This window comes from Alexandromys fortis, unplaced genomic scaffold, assembly GCF_014885135.2.
Source record: "Alexandromys fortis isolate MF-2015 unplaced genomic scaffold, M_Fortis_MF-2015_v1.1 scaffold_40, whole genome shotgun sequence".
Taxonomy (NCBI): Eukaryota; Metazoa; Chordata; class Mammalia; order Rodentia; family Cricetidae; genus Alexandromys; species Alexandromys fortis.
Genome location: NW_026067966.1, coordinates 1,299,717 through 1,320,024, shown reverse-complemented (window position 1 = coordinate 1,320,024; position 20,308 = coordinate 1,299,717). Strand labels below are relative to the sequence as shown.

The following is a 20,308-nucleotide window of genomic DNA, read 5'->3' as shown; positions in this document are numbered from 1 at the left end:
CTTTGTGATTGGATCTCTTTGAGACTTGGAATAATAAGCCATTGGTCTCATAGTAGCATGAGAAAGGATAAGGAAGACAAAATAACTCAGAGTAGATGTATCGTGTCTGGCCATGCCATTTTAGCCAGATGTCACCCGATGTCTACCCCCATGTAGATCGACTCATATATATTATTTCACTTAATCTTTACAAGGGTCCAGCAAGGCAGGGATTGGTATTCCTTCTGTTGAATATGTGTCATGATCTCCTTCCTTAGATAAGAGGCTGAAAGCATCTTCTAGGTTAGTGTTTATTTCAGCACTTTAACCTATATTTTCTTTAAATTTAAAACTTATTCCTGGACAGTATATGTATAAAATGTATTTTGATCATTTCATCCTTCCATTATCCTCTTTTATTCCCTCCCCCTGTTGAACTCTTCCTCTATCCAACAATGTCCCCTTTGCTTTAATAACGTCTTTCTTTGTGTGTGACCCACGAGTCTAATTAGGGTTGCCCATGTGAGCATACGTGGTTGACTATTTCCTGGAACATGGGCAACTCAACAGTGGTTACACCACGGGAGAAAATAATTCTCACTCCCCAGTAGCCATTAATGCCTTTGGCTCCTCAGGGAGGAGTGGGGCCTCAAAAACTTCTCCCTATCTGTGATGGAATGATGACGGGTCCCATCTCAAGCAGGTCTTCTATAAACAACTTCCACTGCTGTGCATTTGCCGCACATCCACAGGGCACTTACTTAGATTGGTTCAGACCGCAGACGTGCCGTACAGAAAGCACCTGTGGGTATTTGTTTAATTGGACTGAAGCAGGGAAGGAATGTGATTGATGTTAGAGGTCTAAGCTAGGTTCTCGAGCCTTGGTTGACAACTCAAGTTGGAATCTCATTTTTCATCATTGAGGTGGCTAACTTCTCATATGGTATCTTGCAGGAATATGTGCCTGACACATTATCTTGAAGAGCTGGCTATGATACCAAGGCTCAGGCTAGCGTGAGAACCCAAAAGCTAAAGTTTCTCTTGGAACCATCCTTCATTGAAGAAGCTGCTTGCAGCCGGGCTTATTGAACTCTGAGGCACATAGCTGTTTTTTAACATTTAAGCTTACAAACACAATTTGTTATGATTTTGTGCATTTGAGGCAGGCCTTGCGTAGTTCTCTAAGCCTTTCTCCACTGCGAGACTTAATGCTAGTCTCTGTTTATTTATCTTATCTAAGTTGGCAGGGATAGCATTGTAGCACCTCGAAATCATCAGCTAAAGAGAGATGTGATAACCAACTCTCAAAACCCTCCCTTACTTTCAGAGTAATAAGAGTTCAGAACTGTCTTCAGTTTTTCTGAAAACTTAACAGAAACCACACATTTTCCCATGATAAGATCACCAGAGCAAACCAAAGCCGTTTATTTGCCTTTGGCAAGTTCTTTATTATCTTAATGTGTTAATTATGTTCATCTCTTATTGATTGACAGTTCTGAAGAACTTTCAATATGTATCTCAGAAAAGGAAATAAAATAACTGAATTATTATTATTATTTTTAAAATGTGTCCCAGGCTTTTTTTTATTTAAGAACAAAATGCCAAGTGTTGGGCTCAAGATCAACAGAATCACTGAACTTCATCTCTCCCACCTCAACCCTTTTGGGGCTTCTGATCCCTTTTCAGTAAATGAACTTAACCCCGAAGGTACGGGGGCTCCAGGTTCTCTTCTTCTACCTCCTTTCCTTTGCCTCAGCTCACATCATCCCCAGGCAGGGCTGGCGCTTCAGTTTGAATGCATGGGAGAGCTCTTCCTTCTCCTTGAGAATAGTCAAAGCTTGATCGCTTGTCCTTCTGGCATGGGTTACAGAAATATACTCAGACCACATCCTTCTCCAAGCTGCTGAGCGATGATGCTGATCTATCCAACCACGGGTTGGACTTCGGCACTGCGGAAACACGCTCTCCAGTTTTCCCCTCATACATTTCTCAGTGCTCCCCCGTTTTCTCTTGCTGACCTGCACAAGGTCTCTGCTTCGCATGCCCCCTAAAGGTTCCCATGGTCGTCGGCTTCCTCCACCCATCTCTCCAGCTAGGGCTGCAGTTTGCACGTGCTCTTGAAGTCCAGATGCAGGGCCTCAAAGCGGCAGATGATAGTTTGTCTGTATACCTTTCCAAAGAGAACGCTCAGGGTGAGCCCATGCCGAGCTGGGTGTACCCTCAAGGTGTCTTCTTCTGCATCAACAGCTTGGTGAACTGGTCTAGTTCCTTCTTCAGGGCTTTCATGTCTGGGACTTCTTGGGAGTCGGTTCCACCTTCTCCGACTTCATGGCGCAGAGGCAGACAGCACAGGGCCCAGGCAAGGCCCCCTCTGAGTTGTTCTCCACTCCCCGCTCCCATCTGGCCCTCAGGTTGCAAAGTCTCCAGGCCAACTTGGGGCACTAGGCCCAGTCCAACATGAGGTCCACATTATGCCATCCCTCTACAGAACTCACATGGCGGGGAATAAGGGGCGATCCCCAACACCTCTGAGCCTGGTCCAAACCCTGGCCCAATTCCAGGCCCACCAGGAGGCCTTTGGAAGCTTAGCCAGATCCAAAGGCCCACCCAGCCTGGCTCCAGCCCTCCTGACCCATCACCTCCAGAAGGCAAAATCTGAAGCCAGATGTTCAGCTACCTGGAAGGTATGCTGGAAGGTAAGCAGGGATGCTGACAGAAGCCTGAATTGTTATTGTGTTGGCAGTTCTTTGCATAGTAAATATATTTTCAATCGAATACTCTTTGGGAAATACTTGTTGCAACATGATGTTGGGGAAGAATTTTTGAGAAGTTGCATGCATTCCCCTAACTTTCACTGAAGGGAACATTTGAGTCTGGAAGTTAAGAGGATCCCAAGATCTGCCTTGGGCCTCTCTAAGTGCTGTCTAATCCTTCTCCCTGGAGGGGGAGGTTTGTTACACTGAGAACATATCTCCTGCAGCTTTTGTTTAATGCAGACAATGAGTGCGGGTGAATAAAGAACAATGAAGCCCCTTTGTGATCAGCACATTAGGGCAGGTGATCAAAGGATGCTTGATTGCAAAGAACCCTGATTGAGGTAGTTACAGGGACAACAACGGAAGACCCTTATGTTTGCTGGGAGCCTGCCAGCTTGTCCTTTCTGGACTCGTCAACACGGCTTCATTAGAACACCATCACCTGCATTTCCTGTCTCATTTCTGTTTCTGACATGCCATCATCTTGGTTGTTATGATACTGTTGCATCTGAGCCTTACTCTTCCTCCTGAGAATGCAGGACCCTCAAACACAGAAAACATCTCAGCAGAGAAAGCACAGCCAGTTTGCCTGGGCAGAGTCGCCACAGCTCACTTTTGAATGTACTTCTATTCAGTATTTTCTCCAGTGTAATAAAAGAAAACATTGAGAATGAAAAACAATATCCTTAGGAAGGGAAAGAAATTGCTGTTATTGGAACCGGAGCAAAGAACACAGAGACTGCCTGCCCTTCAGCAAGGCCAGTCTCCTGTCAATGACAGCTCATTCTTTAAGACGGGAATGTGGAGGACACATGACTTGTGTCTAGAGTGAGAGAAAAACACTTAGAGAACACGAACGCTCTGCGTGATGAAACAGAGGATGTAAAAAAAATATTTGGAGTGTGTTTTCCTAGTCTCTTGCTTCTGTTTTTGCTGAAACAAGCTCAAAGTCTATAGTATGAAATGAGAATTTGGGGAAAGCTGGGGAAAAAAAATGAAAACTCGCAGCAGAACTAGTGTCCTGTTTCAAACGAGCATGTGCGTAGTGGTGTAGCCTCAGGACTACTGGGTGGAGTTTCCGAAGGCCAGATTTTAAGAGAAGCACGTCTCGTTAGTCTCTCTTCTTAAATGCTGCTCCTTTCTAATTGGTCCATAAGCTACTTCATACAGCCCCCTATCGCTGACTCTAGTCCTGTCTGATGTGGTCAGTGAGAGATGCGCTTTCTGTTCCTGCTTGGCTTGTTGTCGTTGTTGTTCACATTGAAAAAAGAAATTAGTGCTGTAAAAGTTAGGAAACTTGAGTTCCGCCAAACCCAACTGCTTGTAGTCTGCTTTGTGGTCTGTCAAACTGTGAACAAGCTCTGACCCAAATTCCCTCTGCTGTAGACCGGGCAGAGTCATTCACCCTGCTTCCCCACATTGATGGGCTCTATCCGATGCAGCCGAAGCAAACATCTCTTAAGCGATTCTGTTATCAGGACAAGTTATTATCTAACGAATGAAAGGATGGAACAATAAGCACAAAGTTCTAGTTCTCTGTGACTGGAATACAAAAATAATAGGCTGCCTTCTAAAGTCATAAGATACAGGGTGAAAACATTTTTGTGAAAAAGTATTTTATGAAATTTCGAGTGGATGTCAAAGCAACAACTCTATACTTTTAGAAACCAAGCAGATAAAAATGAAGTAGATAAATATCTGTAACAAGTTGTTGAAAGAAAAATTAATAGTGAGAAAAGGTAAAATCCAAGAGTAAAGAAGTCTAGAAAGGCAACTACAGTAGTGAGTATTAATTTAGGAATGAGTGTATGGTAAAAATGGACACTACATTTAAGAAAATATTGAAATATTACTGATAAAGTGTGCAGTGTGTCAGTGTGCTGACAATGAAACAAGGCCAAGACATCATTGTCATTAAATAGAAATGAACAAAATGGCTGAGTTCAGGAGAGAATTATTCTATGCAGATAACATTAAGAGAAGTAGTAAGCAACTGGAAGAGGAGCTGTGTCATCCCAATAATACGGCTGCAAAGTCATATATGATGTATTGTTAGAAATATGATGAGCAAAAGTGTGTGTGTGTGTGTGTTTGTTTGTGTATGCATGATCCTAAAATTAAATTTTGGAAAATAAAGACACAGAAAATGTAAATAACTACACAGATTAGACTTCTTAAGCTTTGTATTCTCAAAAATGAAATAAATTTTACTTCAAGTATATTTAAAGTACTTTTAAAGTAGGCCCTTTCACACATAATCAAAATAATAAATTATAATTCTTTGTAACAGAATATTAGAAAATCATAATGTAGCACAAATAGAAAAATATAATATGAAGTTGAGAACTGGATACCAAAATGCTTTCTAAATAAATATGTATTTATAGATAATTCTAAGAAAAATCTATAATATCCCTAAAAATACAGTCAGAAAATATGGCCTTAAAGGTTTTTGACATTCAACAATAAAATTTAATTTTGCCTGTAACTACAAAAGCAAAGCTTTTGAGAAAAGATTTCTAAGAAAATCTAGGAAGTCTATGATTCTGATGACAATGTGACATTCCATACTTCATTGTTAATTCTGTTCTTTCCACAATCCTTGCAGACTCATTTACCAGTGAGTCACGAACTCATTCAGAACGTTACACAATCCTTGCAGAATATCTTCTGAGAACAAGACACGTTGGAACAGTTGAGAAATTTGACTCGACACTGTTGCATTTGTGTCAGGAAAGTCTGTGGACCTCCTTCAGTGTGAGCACTCTGGACATCCTCAGGAAGCTCTGTGGGCAGTCAAAGCCACAGAGGGGGCAGGGGGGAGCTCACAGTAACAAAGGCACAGCAGTGGCAGGACTCAGGCCTGGGATGTGGTGGGCAGGTCCTACAGTGGAAGAACCCCAGAAGTGCACTGCTGGGTCACTTGCCTGATCCTCTACCTATCCTGCATGGACACGTTGGGGATCACAGAGCAGTGTGTAAAGCCTGGGTCATTGGCTGTGTGACTGTAGACTCCTCTGTTTCTACTTTACCGTTCATAGAGGTAAAAATAGTGCCTGGAGGGTTTGGGGAGATTCCCCGACAGGCAGGAGGACCAGAGTTCAAATCCTCAGCACCCGTAAATCTGGGTATGGTCGAAAACTTCTGGAACTCAAGGGTTTGTGATGTGGGGGTTAGAGAAGGGAAGATGCCTAGAACTCATTGGCCGGAAAGCCTAGCCAAAGAGGTGAGCTCCAGGGTTAGTGAAGGGCTCTATCTCAAAAGATAAGGTGAAGAGCAACTGATAAAAATACCTCTGTCCTCCGCACATATGAACACCTCTCCACATGTTCACACATACACACACATGTTCATATTCATCACACACACACACACAAAATACCTGGAGTTATTGATGGGACTAATGAGATAGTATATATACCCATTGTGTGTAGCTCAGTGTCTGGAAAATTCTGCTATGAAACCTTGATTTCTATTTGTTGCAATGCATCTGCTAGATGGTCTATCCCTAGCTAACCATAAGCCTCCCATTTCTATCCCCACGTCACGTACCCTCAAGTTCCAGAGTTTGGACACAACTGTTAATTCTCAGATAATTGGGATGGATTAGTTGGGTTCTTCCACCAGGCTTAGAAATTTACTGAGACAATTTTGTCTAGTCTAACGCCAAGACCTAAATGGATTCAAGTCAGACATACCTACCTGTAAATCAATTTATAGCAATGCAATCAGGAATATTATTTACCTCTCTCCATCTCGTCACTGACATCATGGTGCTGATAAAGATCTGTTGCAAAGCTTCCCGGAGAGGGTGGCTGTGTAACGTACCAGTAGAGTGATGCAGGGGAAGAGTTCAGTAGAAGGTAGCCATTGTTAGCTGGATCCTGACATAGAGCCACACTGTTGTGTATTTTTCTTTCTTTACAGTATTGTCCACACATACTATCTTTAATTTGTGTTGGGAATTTAAATATTTTTGTAAGATGATTATTTTGCTCCTAGGTAGGTTTGGAATTTTGAAGAATCCTAGAGAGATTTTTATTTCATCACAAAATTTGTAGAGCCTATTTCTTATCCATTGAAGTCATGTCTGGAGGAGGAGTAAGTAGGTATTAGGCAGCAGTGAGGGTCAAAGATGAGAGAATCACTTGGGAAATGCCCTAGAGTAGAAAGAAACTGAGCCACTAATGGAAAGACAGGTGGAACTCTCTCAAAATATGATCATGTATTTGGAATTGGTCAGTTTCAGGAAAACGTCTTAAAATGTATGGTACCACCCATTAACCATAAGGCAGCTAGGCTTTCAAGCAACTGAAGATTTGGTGTTTCTTGGGATGGAATGGCAATTCCTTTTTAAATGTTTTATCTGTCTTATACCAATGTATCAGATGTCTGCTTGATTGTCTGTCTATCTATCTATCTTCTACATACCTATCTACATATCTATCTTTTATTATCTATTGATACATTATCTATCTATCTATCTATCTATCTATCTATCTATCTATCTATCTATCTATCTATCTATCTATCTATCTATCTTCTATCATTTATCTATCCATAATCTATTATCTATCTATCTATCTATCTATCTATCTATCTATCTATCTATCTATCTATCTATCTATCTTCTATCATTTATCTATCCATAATCTATTATCTATCTATCTATCTATCTATCTATCTATCTATCTATCTATCTTCTTCTAGATATCACTTATCTATCTACCTACTTAGTAACTTTCTATCATCTATCTATCTATCTATCTATCTATCTATCTATCATCTATCTATCTCATCTTTGTATCATCTATCTATGCTAGTGATACGTACAAGTGTTAGTGATATGTGTATATATTTATGCTAACAGATTATGATCTAAAATAACACCCTTCCACTCCCACACTTTTACCTCTCTCCACCCTTCTTCACACACTGTACTTGGAGAGCCCCAAGGGGAATATCCTGCATCAGCTGCTCCAAGTATAAAAATAGACTTAAATGATGGTGAAAACCTGAAAGTGTCACAAGACTTAAGGAATTAATTCTGTTAGCACTATCGATGTGCCACATTATATTCTTTTAATAGGATCATTAGCCAAAGGATAGAATAGTAAAAAATTAAAGCTAGAACAAAGCTTGGAAGTAAATGAACCCAGATCATCCATTTCAAAGATGATGAAAATAAGCCTGAGAGGGGTTAAGTGACTTTGTCAAAGTCACTTGGCAACTGAGTAGTAGTAGGCTGGGGCTGGTCCCCAACCTTGGACTCTGAACACATCGACACGTTATCATCACAGGCTAAAGTTCTTCATCTTCCTCGGTTTCATGATGACATCACGGGACACTGATCGTCTGGGGGACAAGAAACACTTAGAAAGCATATAAGCTCATGTGAAATATGTTGGAGGGAAGAAAGCAAGGCCCCTGCTTATGTGCTCTTGTCCTTAATCATGAGCATTTATGGTGAGCAGTTGGAACTTCACGATTGTGACATGAAGCTTAGCTCTTAAGGTCAATAACTCACCAGAGAGTAAAACCATAGAAACATCATCACTATAACCTTTAATTCCGCATAGTGTTCTAAAATTTGATTTTCAGATACACTGAAAAGTCACATAGCAAGAAGAGAAGATCCCTAGCTGCATGTAAAGTCCCTCTGGGAAAAGCCAGCGGGACTCTCAGCTGTGACTGCAGCTGTCTCTGTAAGAACACAGAGAGCCCATTGCCTAATCTCATAATGTGTTGTTAGGAGAAGAGAATGAAATCTTACACAGAAATATTTTTAAAGAATTTAAAAGCACAGAACATTTTTGTTTATTTCCAGATACAGTGGGACTTTTTCGGGGGGATCTGGTTTCTAGAGAGTTTTGAGGGGTGGGTATCATAGCATATCTGTCTGATTTTGGAGTCTGAACTCCTAGCTACTAGAAAGTGGCAGATTATAGACAACTGAAGCACAAATAAAAATCACCTATGGGCTACCATCCCCCAAAGGCATCTCTGACCATGGGAGCCTGGGCCCTGACTGCCCCTGGAGTGGTGAGTGTCTGGGTTCATGGCTAGCTGGCCCTGCTCTCTAGACCCTAGACCCTAGCTCCTGAGACACATCCCACACCCCACACCCCCACCCCCAGCAAAATCTCAGAGATCTGAGAGCAGCCTCCACACACCCACAACCATTCTCTACTGCATCTCTGACCCCTGGAGCCTTGGCCTTGACTACCCCTGGAGAGGTGAGTGTCTGGGTTTCCAGCTAGAGGACCCTGCTCTCCAGGTCCTAGCCCATGGAGGAACATCTTATGCCCCACTCCCAACCACCAAGCTCCAAAGATCCAGCCTCCCCTACTGCACCTATGACCACTGGAGTCTTGACCCTGGTTGCACCAGGAAAGGACTGCCCCCCCCCCCAGGGCTGTATCAGTGACTGCCAGAGGCCTGGCCCCACCTGCACCAGGAAAAAGAGTGAGCACCTAAGCCACAAGCTTCACCTGCATCAGTTGGAGGAAGAGAGACCCCCTGAAGCACAGGCCCCATCTGCATCTTTTGGAGGAAGAGATGGGCAGGTACCAATGGAAGAATACATTCAACAACCTAAATAGTATTATGGCAACACCTGAACCCAGTGATCCTACAAAAGGAGGACCTGAACATCCTAACCCAGAAGAAGCAAACGGTGTTGGTACACACCTTTAATCCCAGCACTCGGGAGTCAGAGGCAGGCGGATCTCTGTGAGTTCGAGACCAGCCTTGTCTACAAGAGCTAGTTCCAGGACAGGCTCCAAAACCACAAAGAAACCCTGTCTCGAAAAACCAAAAAAAAAAAAATTAAAAATTTTTAAATATAACTTTACAAAGGTGATAGAGACTCTTAAAGAGTGTAACCGGAGACTGCGCTTCCATTTCTTAACTACCCAGACCCAAATAATCACACAGAAACTATATTAATTACAACACTATTTGGCCAATAGCTTAGGCATATTCCTAGCTAGCTCTTTAATCTTAAATTGACCAATTTCTGTTAATGTATATATCAGCATGAGGCTGTGGCCCAAGGTAAGTTTCCAGCATCTTTCTCCTTCGACAGCTACATGGCGTCTCTCTGACTCTGCCATCCTTCTCCTTGCATTCAGTTTAGATTTCCTGTCTAGCTCCATCTATTATGCCCAGCCATAGGTCAAAGCAGCTTCTTTATTAACCAATGGTAATAAAACATATTCACAGCATACAGTGGGAAATCCCACACCATCAAGAGGAAATGAAAAACTCCCTTAAAGAAATGGAGGAAAAATAAACAAAAAATTGGAAAAAAATATCAATGACCTTCTTAAAGAAAATCAAGAAGAGCAAGAAAAAACAATCAAGCAGGTGAAGCAAACAGTTCAAACAATGCAAGATTTAAAAATTGAAATAGATACAATAGAGAAAATACTGAGGGAATTCTGGAAATGGAAAATCTGGATAAATGAACAGGAACTACAGACTCAAGCATAGCCAACAGATTATAAGAGATGAAAGAGAGAATCCCAGGAGTTGAAGATATGGTAGAGGAAATAGATACATCGGTCAAAGAAAACAAATTCTTAACACAAAACGTCCAGGAGATCTGGGACATCAGGAAAAGACCAAATCTTAGAATAATAGGTATAGAAAAAGGAGAAGAACTCCAGCTCAAAGACACAGAAAATATAATCAACAAAACTGTAGAAGAAAACTTCCCCAACCTAAAGAAAGATATGCCTATGAAGGTACAAGATGCTTATAGAACACCAAATCGACTGGACAAAAAAAAAAAAATCCCCTCACCATATAATGATCAAAATACAAAACATAGGGAATAAAGAAAGAATATTAAGAACCACAAAGGAAAAAGGCCAGTAACATATAAAGACAGACCTATCAGAATTAAACCTGACTTCTCAGTGGAAACTGAAAGTCAGAAGGCTCTGGAAAGATGTGCTGCAGATATTAAGAGACCACAGATGCAAGCCCAGACTACTATCCCCAGCACAGGTTTCAATCACCATAGACAGAGAAAACAAGATATTCTATTATAAAACCCGATTTAAACAATACCTATCCACAAACTCAGCCTTGCAGAAATTCCTAGAAGTTAAACTTCAACCCAAGTAAGGTAGCTGTACCCATGAAAACACAGGCAACAGATAAACTCATACCTCATACCAGCAAACCCTAAAGAGGGTAAACAAACACTACCAGTGAAAAATAATAGGAATTAACAATCACTTGTCATTAATATCTCTTAATATCAATGGACTTAATTCACCTATAAAAAGATACAAGTTAACAGAATGGATAAAAAAACAGGATCCATCCTTCTGCTGCATACAAGAAAAACACCTCAAACTCAAAGACAGACACTGCCTCAAAGTAAAGAATTGGGAAAAAGTTTCCAATCAAATGGACGTAAGAAACAAGCAGGTATACCTATCCTAATACCTAAGAAAATAGACTTCAAACTAAATCAATCAAAAAAGATGGAGAAGGACACTGTATACTCACCACAGGAAAAATTCATCAAGATAAAGTATCTGTTCTGAATATTTATGCCCCAAATACAAGAACACCCATTTATATAAAAGAAACATTACTAAAGCTAAATTTCACATTAAATCCCACACACCAATAGTGGGAGACTTCAACACTCCACTGTTACTACTGGACAGGTCTGCTAGACAGAAACTTAACAGAGAAATAAGAGAACTAACATGTCATGACTTAAATGGACTTAACTGACATCTATAGAACATTTTACTCGAACACAAAAGAATATACCTTCTTCTCAGCAACTCAAGAAACCTTCTCTAAAATTGACCACATACTTAGTAACAAAACAAACCTCCACAGATACAAAAAAAAAAAAAACCTGGAGTAACCCCCTGAATCTTATCTGATCAACATGGCTTAAAGTAAGAATTTAACAATAGCACCAATTACAGAAAGTCTACAAACTCATGGAAATTGAACAACACTCAAATGTATTGCCCCTAGGTCAAGGAAGAAATAAAGAAAAAAATTAAAGTCTTCCTAGAATTCAACAAAAATGAATGCACAACATACCCATACTTATGGTACACTATGAAATCAGTGCTAAAAGGAAAGTTCATAGTACAAAGTGCCTACATGAAGAAAATGGAGAAATCTCATACTAGTGACTTAACAACACACTTGAAGACTTTAGAACAAAAAGAAGCAGACTCACCCAGGTGGAGTAGATGACAGAGAATAATCAAATTGAGAGCTTGAAATCAATAAAATAGAAATAAAAACAATACAAAGAATCAATGAAACAAGGAGGTGGTTCTTTGAGAAAATCATCAAGATAAATAATGCCTTATCCAGAATAACCAAAAGGCAGAGAGAAAATATCCAAATTAAAAAAAAATCAAAAATGAAAAGGGGGATATAACAACAGACACTAAGGATTTCCAGAGAGTCATTAGGTCATACTTGGATAGCATATGCCCCCAAATTGGAAAATCTTAAAAAAAATTCTGGGTAGGTACCACATACCAAAATTAAATCAAGATCAGATAAAAAATTTAAATAGACCTATAACCCCTAAGAAAATAGAAGTCATCAAAAGTCTCCCAGCCAAAAAAAGCCCAGGGTCATATGGTTTCAGTACATAATTCTATCAGAACTTCAAAGAAGAGTGAATCTCTATACTCCTCAAATTGTTCCACACAACAGAAACAGAAGGAACACTGTCAAATTCTTTTTATGAGGCTGCAGTTACTCTGACACCCAAACCACTCAAAGACTGATCTAAGAAAGGGAATTACAAATCAATATCCCTCATGAACATTGATACAAAAATATTCAGTAAAATACTGGCAAACCAAACACAAAAACACATAAAAAAAATCCACCATGATCAAGTTGTTTTCATTGTAGAGATGCAGTGATGGTTCAACATATGAAAATCTGTCATTGTAATCCATCATGTAAATAAACTGAAAGGAAAAAACATATAATCATATCATTAGATGCTGAAAAAGCCTTTGACAAAATCCAACACCTGTCATAATAAAGGTCTTAAGGAGATCAGAGATACAAGGACCATACCTAAAAATAATAAAAGCAATATACAGCAAGCTGACAGCCAACATCAAGTAAATGGAGAGAAACTCAAGTGAACCCACTAAAATTAGGAACAAGGCAAGGCTGTCCACTCTCTTCCATATCTATTCAATATAGTACTTGAAGTTCTAATTAGAGCAACAAGACAACAAAGAAAGATCAAGGGATACAAATTGGAAAGGAAGTAGTCAAACTTTTGCTATTTGCAGATGATATAAATAGTATATATAAGTGACTTCAAAAATTCTACCATGTAACTCCTATATCTTATAAACACCTTCAGTAATGTGGCAGAATACAATATCAACTAAAAAAATCAGTAGCCCTCTTATATACAAATTATAAATTGACTAAGAAAGAAGGAAGAGAAACATCACCTTTTACAATAGCCACAAATAACATAAAATATCTTGGTGTAACCCTAACCAAAGAAGTGAAAGACCTGTGCAAAAAGAACTTTAAGTCCTTGAAGAAAGAAATTGAAGAAGACATCAGAAAATGGAAAGATTCCCCAAGCTCTTGGATAGGTAGGATTAACATAATAAAAAATGACAATCTTTTCAAAAGCAATCTACAGATTCAATGCAATCAATCCCTATTAAAATCCCAACACGATTCCTCACAGACATCTAAAGAACACTACTCAACTTCTATTTCTTTTTTTATTTATTAAAGATTTCTCTCTCTTCCCCACTGCCGCCTCCCCTTTCCCTCCCCCTCCCCCAATCAAGTCCCCCTCCCTCATCAGCCCAAAGAGCAATCAGAGTTCCCTGCCCTGTGGGAAGTCCAAGGACCACCCACCTCCATCCAGGTCTAGTAAGGTGAGCATCCAAACTGCCTAGGCTCCCACAAAGCCAATACGTGCAGTAGGATCAAAAACCCATTGCCATTGTTCTTGAGTTCTCAGTAGTCCTCATTGTCCGCTATGTTCAGCGAGACCGGTTTTATCCCAGGCTTTTTCAGACCCAGGCCAGCTGGCCTTGGTGAGTTCCCGATAGAACATCCCCATTGTCTCAGTGTGTGGGTGCACCCCTCGCGGTCCTGAGTTCCTTGCTCGTGCTCTCTCTCCTTCTGCTCCTGATTTGGACCTTGAGATTTCAGTCCGGTGCTCCAATGTGGGTCTCTGTCTCTGTCTCCTTTCATCGCCTGATGAAGGTTAATATTCAGGAGGATGCCTAAATGTTTTTCTTTGGGTTCTCCTTCTTATTTAGCTTCTCTAAGAACCCGAATTATAGGCTCAATGTCCTTTATTTATGGCTAGAAACCAAATATGAGCGAGTACATCCCATGTTCCTCTTTTTGGGCCTGGCTTACCTCACTCAGGATAGTGTTTTCTATTTCCATCCATTTGCCTGCAAACTTCAAGAAGTCCTTGTTTTTTTACTGCTGAGTAGTACTCTAATATGTACTCTTCTAAAGCTTTACCTTTAGAAGAATTTGTTATTAATGGGGTGACATAATTGAAAGAATGGGTATTGGCACAAGATACCCAAGACTAAGTTCTCAGCACAAAGGAGATTTATTTGTTCCAGAGGGATAGAGGGCTGGGGATAAGAGACAGACACAGGGAGAGAGTAGATGAGGGAGAAGGAGAAGGGAAAGGGAGAGGGAGAAAGTCTATTTTTCCTGGATGGACAAAGGATTGCCTCTGGATAGAGAGGAGACAGGTATGGCCCATATGGCAGTATGTAAAGATAAAAGGGAAAACTGTGTGTTAGGATGAGGTGTTTAATTTTGATTGGACAGGTTACTTAGAACAGCCACCAGGGGCTTTGGATTACTGAACTTCCATACTTTAATCGTTAGACCCTGGTAGTCAACCTCAGGGGGAGAAAGTGACCAAATAAGGGAATGGACCTTGGTGGCTAGCTTTAAGAATGTAAAGAAAAGGTTCTTAGCAAGGAAGGGGCACTATGGGAGAATGTCATGCCAGAGCCATTTTTGCCAAGTCCAGGCTGTCGAGAGCTCCCTCCTTCATTAATAGGGCACTGCGTCTAGCTTCTCTTTTGCTCAATCTATGATTTTAAAGTCCACCTATGTTGTTGGCTAAACACGTCTCACTTTGCATCGCCAAGAACTAGTCAACTGAAAGGACATACCACAGCTTAGTAAGTCATTTGTCTCTTGACTATTCATACTTGGGTGGCTTCCAATTTGGCCAGTAATGAATATAGCTACTATAAATACTTGTGGCCTTGTGTGGCATATGTTCTCATCTTTTTCTTGAGTAAATACCTAGAAGAGGGATTGCTGGGTCATATGATCAGCATATGTTCAGTGTTATGGAAAACTGCTAAGCTACTTTCTGAAATAGTTGTGACATTTTATATTCTAAGTGGTGACATGAAAGAGTCCCAGGCAGCCCACTCCTTTTTGCTTTTTCCTTTTCTTAGATTCTCAAGAGAGAGGCTTAGAAAATTGAATCTTGATATCTTATTTTTTTCCTTTTTAGTTTTTTGAGACAGGGTTTCACTGTGTAGCCCTAGCTGTCACGGAACTGGCTCTGTAGATCAGGTTATCCTCGATCTCACAGAGATCCACTTGCCTCTGCCTCTTGAGTGCTGAGATTAAAGGTGTGCACCCATCGAATCTAGCTATCTTTTCTGAGGATGTCACACATACTTGTACTGTGATTGTTATACACAGCATTGGTGGTAGGCTACTCCTTACTCCTGAAGTAAAATATGTTCACATTTTACCTCATGATTTTTTTTTCTGTGAGTTGCTGGTTGTTTAACAGTGTGTTGTTCAGTTTCCAAACATGACCAAACAGGTGAGAAGGCGTTCTGTTACGAGAGTCAATCTCGTGTGGTCAGAGAGTCACTCTCTTTAGAGTCAGACATTGTGTTGCCTCTCAGTTTCCCACGCCACTCACATGCAGGAGACCAGAGACTCGGCGTGTTTTGGTTTGGATTTTGCTTTTAGCATTATTTCCATTTTTTTTTTAAATTACCAAGGAGCTGGAGAGCCTGTGTGGGTGTGTGCTTGTAAAGACTGGACACTACCGCTGTACACGGTGCTCTGCAAAGTACACTGGGCTCCAGATCGTTTTCTTCTAAGGGGTAGGCTTCTTTTGGGGGGTGGGGTTGAGAGAATCTCAGCTCTTCTGGGCACTCAAGATCTTCAAAGGTATTGAATTGTATCCCCAAGTCCCAGCTTGTCTCTTTTATTCCCCATTTGGGATTTAAATTTGACAAAGCCTCACCTGGAGTGGTGATGTCATCCTCCCCTGGGATACCATTCTCTTCATAGTGAAGTTTTGGGTGGACCCTTGGGTTTCTGCACACATGAGAGGCTCTGAAGATTTTATTTTATTTTTTACATGTATGTATGTGTGTGTGTGAATGTGTGTGCACGTATGCGCATACACATGTGGAGGCCAAAGACATCTGTGTCTTCTTTGATGATTTTTCTTATTATCCACTTATTGAGGCCTCATCCATCATTAAACCCAGAACCTGCCCATTTGGCTAATGAAGCCAGTCATCTCCAGAAACTGCATCTGCCTCTAGAGCACTTTCATCCAAGGGCTGGGCATCTAAACTCTTGTTCTCAGGCCTGTGTTTTGCCCACTGAGGTATCTCCTAAATCTATCTATATCTATCTATCTATCTATCTATCTATCTATCTATCTATCTATCTTTTATCTATCTATCTATCTATCTATCTATCTATCTATCTATCTATCCATCTACCTATCTATGGTTTTGTTTGTTTGAGAGATGGAAATTGAACCTAGGGCCTTACAAGTTCTAGGCAAAATCTCTATCACTAAGCTGCGATCCCAGTCTCCCCTTCTACTTTTTATACATCCTTGTGACTTTTGGGAGAAAGCGCAGGGACTAACAGTCTGGCCAGGTGTGCCACATTCACCAGCCCCAGGTCTGCACAGCATGGTGGAGTCCAGAGGTTCTGAACTCAGCGAAGGTTAAGGGTCAGGAAGGATCCTTCTCACTGTGGAGATGTTTCTTCGAGATGGCCTCATTTCTACAAGTCGTACCAACTCATTTCTTGCAGGTTTCAGAATTAGTAATTCTTGGCTGTGGTGGTAGAAGTGAGAAGAAAGAGAGAAAAAAATAGAAGCAAAGAGAATTTTTTTTTTCCTGTGTGAAACCAGCTCAGATGGAGAATGGATGAGGTGGTGGGGGGGGGAGAGTCTAAATTGTAGTATACCATGATCTTCTGTGGGAACATATTTAGGTTCAGTTGGTCAGGACGTGGTAGAGAGAGAAAAAGTGATCTGCCAATAACGTGGGTGTTCAGTGCGGCCCCTTTCCAATTTACATGTGGTTACTGCGGACTAAAGCATTGTTTCCCCATTCACTCCCAACTTGCTCATCTCTGACTGCAGAAGTCCTATTTATCTACCCAGTAGGATGATGTTGTTCCCTTTGGTTCCCAGATGGTGGCGCTATTGAGAACTAGCTTATTGAAAGGCGCTAACTTCCTCTCTGGATCAATCCATCCATTAAGAGTTTGCTCTTAGTTGCTGGAGCCTGATTATAGGAAAGAGGTCACTGCATGCTTGCCTTTGGAGGGTATATGTTATTTCCTGCCATTTCTGTCTCTTGCTTTGCTTGCTGGCTGCATGAGGTGAGCTGTCTCTTTGTAGGGATTTGAAGAACGCAGGGGCCCGGGTTACGTTTCGACGACATGGCTCTGACAAAAATATCCGACAATGAGTCTGGTAAAACATGGCTGACCCAGGATGTCCAGGGGACCACAAAATAAACATCAGCGCAATCTGTTACATAACCTTTTGGCAGAATGTCATTTTTGTGTGACTTTGAGTAAACATAGCTTTGAGGTCTAAGTCTTTACCGTCACGTTTGCAGGCCTGTCTGTGTGCACTTTTTCTAGGCACGTGTGTGGGGCCTGTGCACCAGTCCGTATGTTCCTGTGCCCAACGGTGGGTAGCCTGTGTGCCTGGGAGTCTGATGGCAGCTGCCTGTCTGGCAGCCTTCATCTTGAGTCAATAAAATATGTCTTGGCTAAGGTTTCTTATTTTCACTTGCACCTCCCTGGCCTCCCATAACCCTCTGTCTTTCTTGGCATCAGAGCTTGGACCTCACAGTCTCCTACCACGGGCTCGTATTACTGTGATGTTTTGCCTTACCCCCGGCCAAAAATTATAGAGCCAGGCAGGGACCACAGACTGAAAGTTTGGAAACCAGGAGCCAAAACAAGTCTTTGTTCTTTTAAGTGAGCAGGTATTTTCCTTACATGATGGAAGGGCTGGCTAACACAGATGGGGCATTTCTCCAGAGGCTGTGGGAAAGGCAACACGTAAAAGAACAGGCAATACCACATGGACCACAAATCATGCCAGAAACTTAATCCTTTTTGACCATTCTCTGACCAAGACTCATCCCACTTACCTTCTTCCTTAAGAGCAATTTTCTAGACAGTTAAACTCATGGGACCCAGAAGTTTGACCCTCCCATTAGAGACTAAGAGAGAAGTTTGGATGCAGGGTGCTTGGCAGAGCAGAAATGAGCCAAGAAAGGAAGGGTCTATCTGGTGGACTTCAATTATTGACAGTTCTTTTGTTTTTATTGGTTGCTGGGAAATGGTGAGAGGACTGATGGGAATATCTCCTGCTGGTGATGCTGTCCCCATTGTCTTTCAGCATCTGACAAACCACTCTGACACCGATGGACTGAAAGTCTCTAAGTTTTGTGCCCTGATTCAATGCCATGACTTGGGATGGTCACAGCTGAGCAGTTCTTGTGCTGGATGCCGGAGGTCACTCTTGTGACTATTGTCTTCTCATACCCGGAGCTGTGTATTCTAAGTTGAACTTAACACACATGTTTAGCCAGCAGTGCTCTTTTTGGACCTGGCCTCCCTCTTGTTCTCATCAAGAGGCTCATCTTGGTTTCCTTACAGTATTGTTGTGGGTTCCAAGAAGGCGAGAACAGAGCTGTCAGGTCTTTGGGGCCCTATGTCTGGGCATCCCATGCATGCAGCCCTGAAGCTGGTCAACTAAATCACATGTGCAGCACAGAATGAAGGAGAGTGAGCTGATTCCACCTTATGCAAAGATAACAAGCATGTCAGTCTGAGTATGGGCCCTTCCAATCTCACGGAAAGTGGAACATTGTACCCCAGGGGTCTGTAATCCCAGTCTACACCTACAAGGAGACGGGATGTATAGGCAGAAAAATCCCCAGAACTTCGAAGGGCCAGTTAGTTGACTTCCACAGCAGTAAGCAAGATAGACCTTGTCTCAAAAACTCACAGTTTCCCTCCAATTCTTTTACATGTATGTAGCACACACATGCCTCCACTGGCATAGGCACATATCACATATACACTGCACACACACACACGCACACACACACACACACGCACACACACACACACACACGATTCTACCTATTGATGTGAGAAATCGGTAAGTTCCAATGCTCAGGGCCATGGTTCTCTGGATAGAGAGAGACCATGGCCATGTTTGGAAGTTACCTGTCACGTGATCAAAGCCAAAACAAGGGAATCATAAGTAGCCGTGCTTCGGCATACACATGAACCAGTCCTTGATTTTTTAACAGTTTTTGAAAAGACAAAGAATGTGTGCTTCCTCTTAAAGGAAGAAAGGACCATCTTAGTGTTCCAATAAAAACCTGCCACTCATGTGGGCACAAAAGCCAGTGGCTTTGTCACTACGGGGAAGTTTTAATGGTTTAATACATTTTATTAAAAATTTTAAGATTTATTTTTATATGTGTGTATACGTGTGCTTCTGTGTGAGTAGATCTCATCTGTATGTCTAAGGAGGCCAGAAGGAGGCGTCAGGCTCCCTGGAGTTGAAGTTATAGGCAGGGGCAAACTCTCAAATGTGAATGCTGGGAACTGAACAACTCACATCTTCAGAGAGAGCAGCAGGTATTCTTAACTGCTGAAACATCTCTCCACCCCCTGAATTTCATGATTTTTTAAAAATTCATATCTACAACTGTTTTAGTACCTTGGAAATGAGGTCAGCAAAACCCCAAGAAGGGCTTTCTTAGGCTCACTCTTGCTAAATATACATAGAGCCTTAGTAAATTTCCTTGACATCTGTTTAAATTAGAACTGTGAGTTAACTTTCAAAGGGCCTGGCATTTTAATTTGAGAAACTAAATGGAATAGTGAAATCTACCAATATTTCAAGTGGGAATGACTTAACCCCAGGAAGTACGGGCTACTTCATGAGAATCTTCTCACTCCAGAACAAAATGGGACAGGATTATAATAGGGACACAAACTGATGGTTTCTGCAAAGCTCCCTCGGCAGGGCAGGTTACATAATACATTACAATCCTAAGTATTGGGCCATATTATCACTCTCTTATAGTTAGTCTTCCGAGTTTCTGCAAGGCAATGACTCACTAGGGCTGCATAGCTAGAAGGCCAGGATTCAACTCGAGTCTTCCCCTACCTTATTTCTGATGTTTATTCTGATTCACATACATTTTATAGATGCGCGA

General features: G+C 41.3%; 1 long non-coding RNA gene and 1 pseudogene across 2 annotated transcripts in view; both read right to left on the bottom strand.

Moving 5' to 3' along the window:
* Window positions 1-1,731: 1,731 nt before the first annotated feature.
* On the bottom strand, window positions 1,732-6,676 carry LOC126508780 (POU domain, class 5, transcription factor 1-like; annotated as a pseudogene).
* Window positions 6,677-13,816: 7,140 nt separating this feature from the next.
* Window positions 13,817-20,308, bottom strand: part of LOC126508761 (uncharacterized) — a 355,346-nt gene continuing 348,854 nt past the window's right edge. For both annotated transcript variants that reach the window (XR_007593963.1, XR_007593962.1), the window contains exon 3: window positions 13,817-13,927. This is a non-coding gene — a long non-coding RNA (uncharacterized lncRNA). The remainder of the gene's footprint in view (window positions 13,928-20,308) is intronic.